Raw genomic sequence first — 13,928 nt, forward strand, 5'->3', positions numbered from 1 at the left:
GGGAAAAAAAAAATAAAAAATGCAGAGATTCGTACTTGGTTTAATTGCCATCGTGGGGTTGTAAAAGTTTGTGATTATTCAGCAAAACATAATGATGTTTTTTTAAATCATTTTTTTTCGGTGGGAAAATTACGTGCTTCGGCTTGAGTAGGGCTCCTTTTGCAGGAGGGTGGTCCCACTCGAATTACTGTGCGGGGTCACGAACACGCGGGGGTACTGGCAGGACTGGAACCTGCTCACAAGCCAGCTCGGGGAGAGCCGGGCGTGTGTCCGTGCCAAGCCTGTGCCTTGACACCCCGCCAGCGCTGCCTTGGCGGGGCGTAGGCAGGGCACGCTCTGCAGACAGCTCTGCCCAGTCGCTTGGGCGAAGTCGCACAGAAGGTCCTTGGCTGAGCTGGGAACAGGAGCCGGCGACGCTGAGCCACGGGAGAGAGGAGAAGGGAGCCTCACTTAGGCAGGATGGCCCCTTTCTCCCCCAAATCCTGGAGCCGCAGGCTGGTTTGGTAACAGGGTTTTGCTTCACCTAACAAGGTCTGGCTCTTCGGTGCATGTTCCTTGTAAAAGGGATCTATCAAAAGTTCCCTGCAAACAGCAGATTGTTTCTGTGATTAATTACGAGGACATCTGCAGTGCATCAAGGGTAGCCTTGTGTATACCACAGTGCATTTTTACTGTCAGCAAGCCTTAAATGTTATATAGCTTCTGTAGCTCTAATACAAGCTTGATAGATTGTGGTTCACTCAGGTTTATGCCCATTTCACATGAAGCGTCCTATTAAGAAACTTCACATAACTCCTCTTAAGGAAGCTACTTAGAATGTTAGTAATTTAGCAGAAATAATTCCTAAATTTAAGTGCAATAATTATGTCCCTATATTGTGGCTGATAATATGAACCAGTTTACTGTCTGGCAATAGATAGTACTTTGGTTATCCTTCACAGGGTATCAGTGCTGCTCTCTTCCGGGCAGATGATATCATTCTGCTTTTAAGGGCATCCATAGTGCCCTCGAATCTGAAAACTGTGTGTGCTTGTTGTTTGTGGTCAGCAGAAAAGGATACTATTTACTTTTGATGCAGGAGTAAAGCAGTGGCAGAGTGAAGGAGGGCAGACTTCGGTGATGTTCAGACCAGTGAAGCTCACAGTCTTCCTACCTACCACCTGGCACAAAGGAAATGTGCATGATGTAACTTCCCCCCCTCTCCTTTTTGCATCTGAACCTTATCCCTGAAAGTTTTACATTATGGTGAACATGTTTGGTAGAAATTCCCATCCCACTGCTGCCAAAGTCCTTAAAATAGTGACTTCCCTTTAAGGGTAGGGATTTAGATGTGTTCCCTGCAAAGGCAGATGAAGACAGCAGACAAGTGCTTCACAGGGTGAGGCATTTGAAACTTCACTTTGTCTTATACCCTGTAGTTTAGTGAGGAAGGCCTCCCTACTTGTGTTTGCAGAGCAGTTTTTATTAAATAACAATACCAGCAAAATTTTCAGCATAACAGGAATTAGTCTGGGATGGCTTTACACTTCCCAGAGCTGTGAAATGTGCACTACAGCATGTGTGCTGGGTGTATCAACACAACTGAAACTTGGTCCAGCTCCTCACATACCACCCCCAAGCCTGTAGTTGTTTTTAGGCCAGAGCTGGGGAAGGAGCATCAGGAGAAAGCCCTTGATAATATCTGCACCTAAAAGTATTTCCTCAGCTGTCCATGGGGGGCGTAAGTATTCTTTATCCATCTGAGAACAGAAGAAATATCTTTATTATTCTGTGTATTATAAAAGTGCCAGTTTTCTTGCCCAAGGTTCTTTTCCCTGGCTGCAAAGTCAAGTGAAATGAAACTGTCAGGGGGAAGGAAAGCACTGCAGGACTGAGAAGGGGATAAGGCGTGTGTGGCTACAGAAGGTGTGTGTGGATATAGTGTGCCTACTTTTTTTAAGACGGCATGGGTGAGTCTGTTTATTAAGAAATACCTGTGAGAAACACTATTCTCAGCGAGGCTAGCAGCTCTGCTTTTCCAGATCCAGACAGTAACTTTAAAAAAAAACCCTACTTGCTCACAACAGGGCCAATAGCCCAGTTTAAAAAAATGTGCCTCCAGCAGCATTGGAGAAGAGATAAAAAGTTAATTCTCGCAAGTGAGTGGGTATTGCAATATCCCAAGTAAGCAACAAAGTTCCCGCAGCATATGTAGCTTCCCTAGGTTGTGTGGTTTGTCCTGCAGCCACTCATAGTCTACCCTGCTTTGTTGAAGCACTACTCTGCATCAGTTTGGCTTGAGTTGCTTTGCCATGACCTGAAAAAAATCCGCTGCTCCATACTTGGAGAAAACAGTTTAGATTAAGCAGATTTGGCAGTATAGAAATATCCAGGAAGAAACAAACATTTGTGTGTGTGTGTACATGTATTTTTTATTTTTTTTTAAATCCCTGCAAGTCTACATTCTAACCCAGGGACAATATGCTCCAGGACTAGACACCTCATCCAGCTAGTGAGGTTAAAGAGCACCACCATCATGTCCAGATGCCTTTGGTTGCTACTGCAACCAGCTATCTACGTACCCAGTTTAATCAGCCTTTGCCTATGCATGGATTGAGGAAATGAAATGCTGAACTTGCTCCATATTTTTGTCCCAGAAAATTGCATCATGCTTACATAATTGTAGGCTGCAGGCCTGATTAAACCTGTTCACGTGAATGGTTCCAACAGCCAGTCACTGACTTTAGAACAGATTGTGTAGCAAGGACAGAAACTTATTTTAAAAACATAATTTCCTCTGTTCCCTGAAGGCTTCACAGCTTTATGTCTCTGAAGGTTACTTGCTAGTAGGGAAAGTTGCAAACCCACGTGTAGTGTGGGAAGTGCCAGTATTTTGATTACTCTCAGTGTGACTGTGGCCCCAGGATTCAAAGCATACTGATACGAGCAACTATAAAAAGGAGCTCTAAAGCTTGGTGCATGCCACTGCAGCCGCCTGGAGAATCAACATTACCCATGGAAATCTCTGCAGAAAGGTTTTTGCACTCAGCTGCCACCATCCAGCTGCATCAGAAAAGAAAGCTCAAGGCTGTGACTGACAGTGCTGGAAGCAGCAGGGAACAAGAAATTATATGGTAATGCCCTCGGTGGGAAAAACATAGCTAAATTATATGTCCAAAGGGATACAGAAAAAAATACTTGAACATGATTAGCAGGAAGTGTTTCTAAGACAGGGACAAGGATGTCCTTAGAAAAAGGTCAGTAGCTATCACAGTCCAGTAACTCAACAGTGTGGAACTGAGTAAATTGAAAGAGAGGTTCACAGTAGTTAATTCCTTGATGAATCTAGCTGAGGTCAGGCTGCAACTCTGTAAAACGTGTTTGTTATTTCAACTCACAAAATGAAGTATTTTCTAGATGGCTTCGTTTTATTTGTTTTGGTTTTGCTTATCTACTTGAATGATCATGAGGGGTACGCTGAGAGCACTTTAAATTCATGCTGATGATGTTTACTTTCCTGGCTGCACAAGTACAAGGCTTACAACTGAACTTTGAAATTTTGCAGGAAGAGATGACAGACAAGATTGGAGATTATTAACTCCTTCTTACTTCTCCCATCCCCTTTTTATTCCTTGTCCTTATTTGTGCAAGTAGCTGCAAGATCTACTGATTAGGGGTTTAATCTGGATGTTCCATAGCTGTCTATTATGATTTTGCATTTGGTCCTAGTTGGGAAATGGGAAGGCAAACATTCTCCTGGCCTTCAGTTGCCTCCGCATTAGGACTCTGGAAGGATGCTAGGATGCTCATTTCAATCATCTCAAGCCATGTCCTATTCTATAAGAAGCAAGGCAGAGTTATGAAATCACTGCATGTAAATAGATGTTATTAGCTGTGAACAACATTATCTATTTCATTTAATTGTCTCTATACAGTTAGGAGTTTATCTAAAAATAATGTATTAAGGAAAAAATCCTTAAAATAATGACACAGTTTGGTGTAAGAAGATGAAGGTATAGCTATCCATTCAGGAAGAGACATCCATTTCTTACATGAAACAAGGCAGGCCATCTTAGGTTTTGGTAGTTAAATACTATTTTATAATGAATTGGTACAAGGGCACCTAGTTCAGATCAGCAAATTCCCTTCTGTAAGTTCCCAGCTTTGAAGCAATGAACTCCACAAAGTTAACATGCACCCAAAGAGGTTGTTCTTCACTGTAGATTTCTGCAGGTTTATTCCTTACCCATTTTTCAAACACACAGTCTGAAAAAAACCCCATTTGTGAAAACCCAAATTGGGTTGGGCAGCAAGAGCAGCTGAAGCTTCTCTAAATTGCAGTGTTATAGCAACAACCATCTGCATGAAGGGGGGGTGGATCTAGATGATCTTTAAGGTCCCTAATAACCCAAAGTGTTCTGTGCTTCTGTGATTCTATGATTTACCTGTAATCAGGGTATCACCTGAAGTTTCATGTTATTTTAAAATTCCTTTGAAAGGTGAGAAACTTTTATTGACACATGTAGGATCAAGTTATGACTTCTCTCTTGTCTTATTTTGTCAAGTTACAGATTATTTCACATGACTAATACTGGAGGGAAAATTAAATTATTTTGTGTTAATTTTCAGATAAATGTCCCCTGAACACCAATGTTAGTACTGCCTGATACATTGTCAGGATTTAAATTATTTTATTTAAATTTCCTTTTTAAATTTCAGGTATTTCTGACACTGTTCTTCCTGGTCTTACAGTAAACAGATTGAGGAGGGATTGTAACACTCAAAACTATCAGCAACATTTTGGTATTTCCATGGTTTGCTGTGTAAATGGTTACAAAAACAATATGTTCTTAGACAGCAGTTTGAATCTTTTTGCATTGAAAATGCAGCTCACATGTCAACAGTAGATCAGTTTTATTTCTGACCAAGAAATCTTATTTTAGCTATGTGTGAACTTACGAAAATTGTACAACTTCATTTGCTGTTATTATCCAGTGAGCCACAGCAATCATTGTGTATGAGCATGCTGCACATTTGTATTGCTTCTGCAACAGGTATCTTGTATTTCTGTATTTTCATATTTCTCAACAACGTATTTTTCAAGAATTTTCTTCTGAGAAACTCTGGTATTATTAGTTTAATAATAAATTCCTTTTGCATGACATCTTGTTCCCACCAGTCTTCCATGAGTAACCGACAAACTGTTGAACCTAGTCAAGTAAGCTTGGTGATAATTATCTTTCCTGATCCATGCAAGGTTTTTTTTTTTTCACATGATTGCAGAAGTGCAAGCATCTTGTTATTAGATGTTGATGGAAAATTGACTACAGTCACAATCCATCTGTAGGTGTAAATCAACCCACCAAAATATATAAGTAAAACTTAGAGTTCACATTAGACCATGATAGTTTTGCCTGCTGTGGATGTCTCCTGCAGGGGCCCTGATGCTTTGCCCCACTCAGTTACAGTTTAGCCCATGATACCAACATGTGATGAAACCATAATCATTCCAAAGAATGAGTCTGTAAGTTATTCCAGCTGCAACTCGCTTGACTAGACTGTTCTGGAAATATCTCTCAGATGTAACATTTTGCATTTTGATGTCAATGTAAATGCCTTGTATAAAATTTGCTAAGAAGTACAGACCTCGAGTATATAATTTTTCTTTACATGTGTGCAACAGTCTAGTTTCTGTAAATGAAACAACTTTCAGCAAAGAAGACTCAGGTTCAATCCCAAAGAAGTCACTGGGGTTTGGAAGAAGGGGCTGAGTGCTCATCATGCCTTTCTTAATAATTGTTCTTTGTTTCAGCCTGTTCCAGTCCTAGAGGTTCAAGCAGACGTTGCAGTGCAGGACCAGAGAGCATGCAAATCACTCAAGAAGAGGAGATGATTCTCCTACAGTGTGTAAAAATCTCACTCAGGCCTTCACCTAAGGGAAAAAAAGATTATTTCTCTCTCTAGCGCCAGTTCTGAAGCCCACCTGGGGCTTAGAGCCTGTCAAGGCTCAACACAGGATTGCTGAGCTGGGAGAAATGCTGCTGGGAAGCTCTAGGACTACTTCTAGCCAGAAATGACCAGTACCTGCCAGAAGGAACGAGCTGGCTGTCACAAAATATATTACATGTGTCTGTACCTTGCTCACATGGCGTCACCAAAAAATAGGGTCTCAGGGCTACATGTTAAAGCAGGCCAGGTCTTAACTGTGGAGGTGCAGCTGCAACTTTACTTCACATCTGAGTAGCCAGGGAAAGCAAACATGAAGGAACTGGAGGTAGAGAGAAAGCAAGTTCAACCTCCCACCCAGTAGACAAGATGCTGCTGCATTGGATGTTGCACAGAGCACCATAGAGTATTTTCCCTGCACATCACAGGATGAAATACAGTTTACAGCAAAGTTGCACATCTAGCAGATATATGAAAGATGAGAATCGGAGTTAGATACCAGAAAGATAGACATCTGCCAGAGAAGTTCCTCAGACTCACCCAGTGCTTCAGAAAAGACAAAACAAAGGAGCATTTCCACAAAGAGAACTCTTGGAAGTCTTCTTCTAGGGAGGGCTCAGCCTTTCAAAGCACAACATGAGTATTTGACAGCATGACTGAGAAGTGTCTGAGGAAACTGAGGTGGTTTAGCCTGGAGAAAGGAGGCTGAGGGGAGACCTTATCTCTCTCTACAACTACCTGAAAGCAGGTGGTAGCAAGGTGGGTGTTGGTCTCTTCTCCCAAGTAACTAGTGATAGGATAAGAGAAAATGGCCTCAAGTTGCACCAGAGGAGGTTTAGATTGGATATTAAGAAAAATTTCTTCAAGAATAGACTTTTCAGGCACTGGGACAGGATGCCCAGGGAAGTGTTGATCACCATCCCTGGAGATATTTACAAGACATGTGGATGTGGTGCTTAGGTATGGTTCAGTGGTGGGCTTGGCAGTGCTGGGTTTACAGTTGGACTTGACCTCTAAGGTCGTTTCCAACCTAAGTGTTTCTATGTTTCTAGTCTACTCTGTATGGGAAAACACTGGTGGCTCTTTTGATTGCCATGACTGCATTTTAGAGTACTGATGTGTGGTTACTAAAAGGGGTGGTTAGTGTTCACTGTGTAGTTTCTAGTAAGAAACAAATGCCAGATTAGCAAGGTGTTGTATTTCCCACAGCAATGATAGTGTGTCCCTGGCAATGCTGTTCATATTCCCAGGGGAGAAAGCTAATCCTGATCATTACAGTGATAATAATAAACAACACTTAAAGACCTCACAGTTGCTGTCAGGTTCCTCACAAAGGGGACACTTGTAATGAAACAAGGGGCAGCTCTGATGGAATTTTCTATAAAGAAAGAATGATTAGCTAACACATAAGAATCAATGGCTGTTTTTAGCTTTTCAATGGTCTATTTTTCCACTTGAGCACCCTTCAGTATCTTCTGTAAATAAATCCTCCCGTGCGTAACTGGCTTTTGCAACTTGCACTTCTCTGGCCCGCAGAGCTATCTTCACTCATTTGGGTTTGTACTTCATTTAATGTTTCTCACTAAATGCTTTTGAAAACTACTGGAGAGACATGGAATAATATTTGAGAAATTTGCAGCAGTGGATTGCAAAGCTGCAAGTACTGAAATGTTGATAATAAGGACATGTGAGTTGCATATCTTGCCACTTCTGTTTTAGCATTTGCCTTTACTGAAACTAAAAATCTATGCTGACCAAGGGTGTCTGGGATCTCCTCCTTGAACGTTTGTACTTCAAAACAGTAATTGAGTTAATGATCGGTACTATTAAAGTCAGGTAAAAATATTTTAAAAGAAGTGAGGCAAAATCCTTCTTTGATAACTGTGAGAAGAAATGGGGCAGGACACCGCAGAGAATCACTGCATCAGGAGTTTTGTAGCTCTAATTTGAACATAGCTATTTTTAGAGGACCTGTTGTACGTATCAACAACACTAATGACTGCCAGTAGAGACAACCATGTTCCTACAGCCAGCACATGGTGTGCTGCTCTCTGAGCCAGTTCAGCTGGGTATGGAATCTGGCTGCCCAGGGTGGGTGAGAAATTACAACTGTTGTTGTCTGATAGAGCAGAGTAAGAAGGTGTAGCACAAAAACACCAGTCAGAGCACCACTTGCCATGGGTATTCCCTACTAGAATATTCAAAGGCAGTTCTGGGAGGTGAGTTTGTTCTTTAAAGGGTGGAGGGAAAGCTGTTCAACTACTTGAATTCTGTTCAGTTAACTTTTACCTCCATAATTTTACAGCCTTTGGTTCTTATTGTTTAATGAATGGTTTTTCTGCAACACCTCTCATTTTTTTTGATGTTATTGATGGTAGCCATGTTTTCCTATTGCCTTCTTTTTATTGCTGTTCTGTGGTGCTTCTAACATTTTGGGAAGCAAGACAATCCCTACTGAGAAACTTAGTCTCCCTCAGTACTTAATTCTGATAAGAGTAGAGAGGAAGACTCCTGTAGCCCCTGTCAGCTCCAGTCATGGCAGAAGCCCTGTAGTGCTGGGTGTTGGCTGTGCAGAGGAAAAGCCATGGGCAAATTCACTCAAGTATGTGTCCAGGCTCTTGTAAAACCCACCCATTCCCTGTGAGTGAGTGGGGGACAGTGATGGTGGTGTCAGAGCAAAGGAAGGCTGGTGTTTACATGAGCTCCTGAATCGGTGCTGTGTTACAGCAGGCAGCTTATCTGGTCTTGTGGCTTTGTGTGGACCAACATGATAGCAGAGCTTAGCCCTGGTGTAAATATAACAGGCCTGGCTTGTTTGCAGTGCAGTTCTGTTCCAGTAGCTGAGATAGCATCCTGCTGCATTGCTGGAAACATCAGAGGGGATGCTGCTACCTGCTTGGTAGCAATACTGCCAGCAGCAGCAGCTGCTTGTCCTATGTGCTGCCCAAGGCTCCAAGATGCAGAAGATGCCATTTTCCTCCACCTTAAGGCTCCTCCTGGAGCTGGAATGGTGGCAGAGGGAAAGCCCTGGACTATCCAGGGAGGAGTGGGTACAGCACTGGAGAACAGGAGAGGTGGAAAAATCCTCCTCAAATATTCTAGTTGTTTGGGCACCAGATTGTCACCGAATTTGAGATTTGGAGGCAGAATGCAGTACACGTCTGTATTTGTGTAGGTGATCAAAACAGCACATTAAAAGTGTCTTGAGTTTTTCTTTGTTTTTTGAATGGCTGGGAGTGCTTTCTTTAGCAAACTAACTGTGAAGCTTCAGAATGGAAAGATTACTATATTACTGAAAACTCTGTTTGTTTTAGGGGTTTTCCCAGGAGTTGGAAAGACATTCCTACTGGTGCAGCTCTCAGGAGGGCTCAGAAACTTTTATTGAAATATAAATGGAAAATTTGACCCACAGAGCAAGTTCTCTGCGTTTCTTGGAAACACCTGATTCACATTCTAACCTCATTTTGTAGCCCTTGGACAGGACAGAAATATAAGAGGAAAGGTAGGAAAGTGGAAAGGAAGAGAGGGAAGCCAGCAATAGGAAATAAGTGTGTCACAGGATGAGCTGAGTGGAGTTTCCATGTGGACAGTCAGGGAGAAACATGTGTTCTTGTGTCCATTAAAAGTACTGTTTTCAATGTCATAGTTTTACTTTTGTGATTGGTGAAGAATTCCGGCCGAGTTTAAAACACAGACATGGATTTTGAAAAATAAATAAGGAAAACTTATTTTCCTAAAAGTATGTGATGATTCAGTGAGACCCAGACTCAAAATTTTTTACTTCCTAAGAAAATCTGGCTCACAGTGGTACAGAGATCAGTAACACTGCAAGTTATTGCTTGAGTCTTAGCTTTGGACCTTGCTGTGAGACCTTTGGAGTCAAAATCTGTCAATGTAAGTATCTTTGAATTCATTTCTGTGTATTACCAAAGAACGTATGGGAAATGAGAAAATGATATAATGATCATCATATACCTTTACTTTGCCTCCTGGAAGAGCAGTCTTGATGATTTTGTGCTGTACACTATGGCTGCTGCTTAAGCAGGTGGTGAAGTTCCCTGTTTCCATTGCAAATAATAATAATGTTTAATGTTTGTCCAAACTACCAGTATTACCATCTTCAGGGCAATATCCTCATGCCTAGTAAAGAGCTGGTCATGCAAATAAAACTAAGTATTATGGGAGAGGCATTAGGGAGGATGAAGAATTAACTCTACTTCCCCATTCCTGTGCTCAAGGATGGACAGGACTTTGAGCAACCTGGTCTAGTGGGAGGAGTCTCTGCCCATGGCAGGGGAGTTGGAATTAGATGATATTTAAGGTCCCTTCCAACCCAAACCATTCCATGATCCTGTGATTCTTCACCAGTGTTTGTTTTTCAGATCCCCCTCAGGACCCGGGGCTTTCCCCATCTCCAAATGCCAAACTCGCCATCTGCAGGCCAGCAAGACCACTCGCAAAGACCGGGAACAAAGCAGCTCCCCAGGCTCCGGGACACCTTGCTTACGGCGATCTTAGGATTTCTTCTTTAACGCACTAGTCAGCAAAAGGAAATTGCCCTTTGGGTGTTATCCCAAAGACGTTTAGAGTGTCTGTCTCTAGAGTTTAATCCTATTACAGTGGATTGTTGAAAAAAAATTAAAAAATAATAATAAAAAAATGACTTGATCTTCTTCTGCAGCAGGCACCATCTCTCCTTGCTAGTGGTCTTCTCATGCCTGGTCTCAGCTACAAGGAGAGAGGATACTGCAGGACTTCTGCACCCTTCAGCTTCCCAGCCCAGGCTTTAGCCCTCTCCTCCTGCTTCTAGAAACCAGCACTGCTTTCCCCATGAAACATGGTTTTGATTGGAACATACTGTTTCTTAAGCTTTGTTGTTGTTGTTGTTGTTGTTTTTTCCATGAGGACATGTTTTATTTTTGAAAGATACCAAAGCACAGTGTTTCAAGAAGTTTGAGCTTGCTGTGTCAGGCTGGAGGAATGTTATCCAAGACATTTTTCTATTTGAAATACATTTTAAGGAGAAAAGTTATTTATTTTGAGGGCTGTCTTTTTGTAGTGCTCACAAGCCACAGATGCATCCAATTAACAGTAAAAAGTCAAAACCAGAAGAAAATGATTCATTTTCAGACTATTATTTCCATTTAGCCCTCAAAAAAACCAAACCACCAAACAATAAAACACCACCAGAGGAAACTGAGGCAACCTCAGTTTCACCCTCTCTTAAATAAAAGCTATCTCAAAGCTGCCAAAAGGAAAACACACAGAGTCCATCTCTCCCAGCAGCAGAAGGGTTTGTAAGCACCACAGAGGAACCAGAGAATCTGCAGCCCTGCCTTTGCCAACCCTGTAAATGGTGTCCTAACCAGCATCGTGCAGGGTGCTAAGGAGAAGCAGCAGAGCCTTGTTACTGCCGTGCCTCCTGCCCATCACTCCCCACACATCTGGCCCCACTGGTCCTAGCAGCCATGAGTGAGACCCAAGCTGACCTGCTGTTTGACAGGTGGTTGGTAGTGGTCTTGTCCCACCCAGAGGAGGGTTACAAGGAGGGCAGCCACCAAGTGAGGAGCTGCCCAGCTAATCTGTCAAAGATTCAGTGGACTCAATACACTCCTACAATCCTTCCTCAGTCACAGAGCACTCCAAGAGGGATTTTGGCCATCTCCATGGAGGCTGTTGTTATCTCATGGTCTTCAGAAGTGAAGCTGAACTGTTCTTCAGCCCCTGGGAAATGGACAATTACTTTTAGCCCCTGAGATTTGCCAACAGCTGATTTTTCATTTAAACCTGGGTTTCTAAAGGGGAAAGCATGAAAAGAGACCTGATTTTGCATTTCTGTTTGCCTAGAGTTAGGTGCCAGTGGTGCACATTGGAAAGCAGCGGATGCTTATTTTAAAAAGATACTTTAAAAATTCAGTGAGCCAATTTTTAAAGAGAAATCTAAGCTCCAGTGGAGGCTTGTTTGAAAGGTGCTCACCCAGCACCTCTGCCACACTTCTGTGGCTTCCAGGTGAATTCTGAAAATGAGGGACTGAAGTTAATAAAAAATAAAAAATTAAATCTTCAGCCTAAATTTTCACATTGCCTGGAAACTTCAGGTGAGCTCTTGGTGCAAGCAGGTGGGTGGTACATCCACATACCTACACATGTTGCAGACTTGCATGGACCAGAGAACTTTCATATCACTTATACAAAAGCAGGCACCAAGAAAAGGAGAAAAATAGTTCATTCCCACTACGCAGATGGAGAAGAAAGGCATAGAAAGCAGCCAATTCTTCTGACATCAGAAAGTCTTACTGTACGGGGCGGGGGGAGGAATCAAGACTCACCTGTATTTTCATTATATTTTCTTAGGAACAGCTTGTGCTGAAGTGCTTGCTTCCATGTGGCACTTGTACAAGTCTGTTTCTTCTAATTCTTAGTGACGTTCAGCTTCACACTCGCTCCTGCCAGGAATCACACTCCCACACACTGCACACACATCCTTTGTGCCTTTTTCAAACATGGGTTTTACAAGCTGGTGAAAAGAAATGCCAGAGGAACATCAGAAGTCCCCAAGCAACTAATAGCATCAGTTTGAGTAGTAGCTGGAGTTTTAACTCGACTAATCATACAGCTAAAAAAGCGCTGCCTGTGTATGGCATCGCTCTGATAACCTGTGTGCTCAGTTAGGTTGTCTCCCACTGCAGATCTGCCCACTCTCCACCACACTTCTCATGTTCGGTGGCCATCTCACCTACACACATATCCTGGAGAAAGAACACTGACAGAGCTGAGGGGGAGGTGAGGATCAGTGATGATTATTTTTGAAGAGGAGTCAGACTCGCAGGACAATGGTGAGTGTGGATGGACAGCTTCTGTCCTGGTTTCCCAGTGCTGCTCATGTCCAGGCCGTGGGTCCTGGCTGGACACTTGCCAGGAGTTGGCCACAGCTGGCACCAAGCTCCCTGCTGCCTGCAATGTATGCCCTGTGTTTTGCAGGTGGGGTGTGTGGATGGATAAAGTGACAACTGAGACAGTTTGTGACTAGGAAGAATAGAATTGAACTCAGATCCTCCAAAACATCTTCAGGTGGGGCAGGGTGAACCTTCAGCAAGATCCTCCCTTCATTGACATTTGCAGGAGCAGAAGAAAGGCCCATCTTGGGCAAGAGGTTGGGGTCTTCCCAGGGTTTGGTCCTCACAGGCTAGCCCCAGGTTTGCCTGACTGCTCCAGCTGAGCAGCAGACAGGGCTGGAGCACTTGCAGGTCATCCTGGACTGCTTCGTGTGTCACTGCATTTCCATATTCAAAGTTCAGTTTTGCCTGAGTTTCATGTTCTGGAGGGGGCAGCATCTGGCAATCTCAACAGTAAATCCTGTTTACCTCCAAGTTTGTATATGAAGGAGTAGCTGCCCAAGGGCTTTCTGCAGCTCTAATGAAGTAATGTGGTCACCATGTTACTGGCTTCTCCTGCCAGCCTTTGATCATGGATCTGATCCAGCCTGATCAAACCTGATCCACCCTTGCCATGGCGCCAGACTCGTTTCAGGTGTGCATTTAATTGCTCCCACCACCAAGAAAAAGCAAGGTAGGAAGTCATGGCAGGTCACAAAGCCCTGGCCAGCACCTCCCACTCTATGGACAGCTCAGGAGGAGGTGGCTGGTCCCAACAAGCTGCTCCTTAGCCCGTCACTGCTCCAATTTCAGCGGCTGGAGTCACCTCCTTGGCACACAGCCCACTCTTTGCCTGGGTCTGAGGAGCCAGCGGGGACAGGACATCTAGGAACAAGTTGCAGAAAATGCAGCTTTTCTTCCTCTTTTCAAAGAGCATGATATTTGCATAATTAATGCTTCATGTTTGCTACCTATTCCCAGCTGAACTCATGCATGAGTTCCCATGAAACTCAGCATGTGTCAGCTCTCTTGGGCATAAGGAAAACAGTTTGCATACTGATGAGATACAGCACTGTTTGTCTTTGTTTCTCATGCTCCTTCCTTGATAATGACAGAATCATTACAGGA

This window comes from Apus apus, chromosome 1, assembly GCF_020740795.1.
Source record: "Apus apus isolate bApuApu2 chromosome 1, bApuApu2.pri.cur, whole genome shotgun sequence".
In the NCBI taxonomy this organism is placed as follows: Eukaryota; Metazoa; Chordata; class Aves; order Apodiformes; family Apodidae; genus Apus; species Apus apus.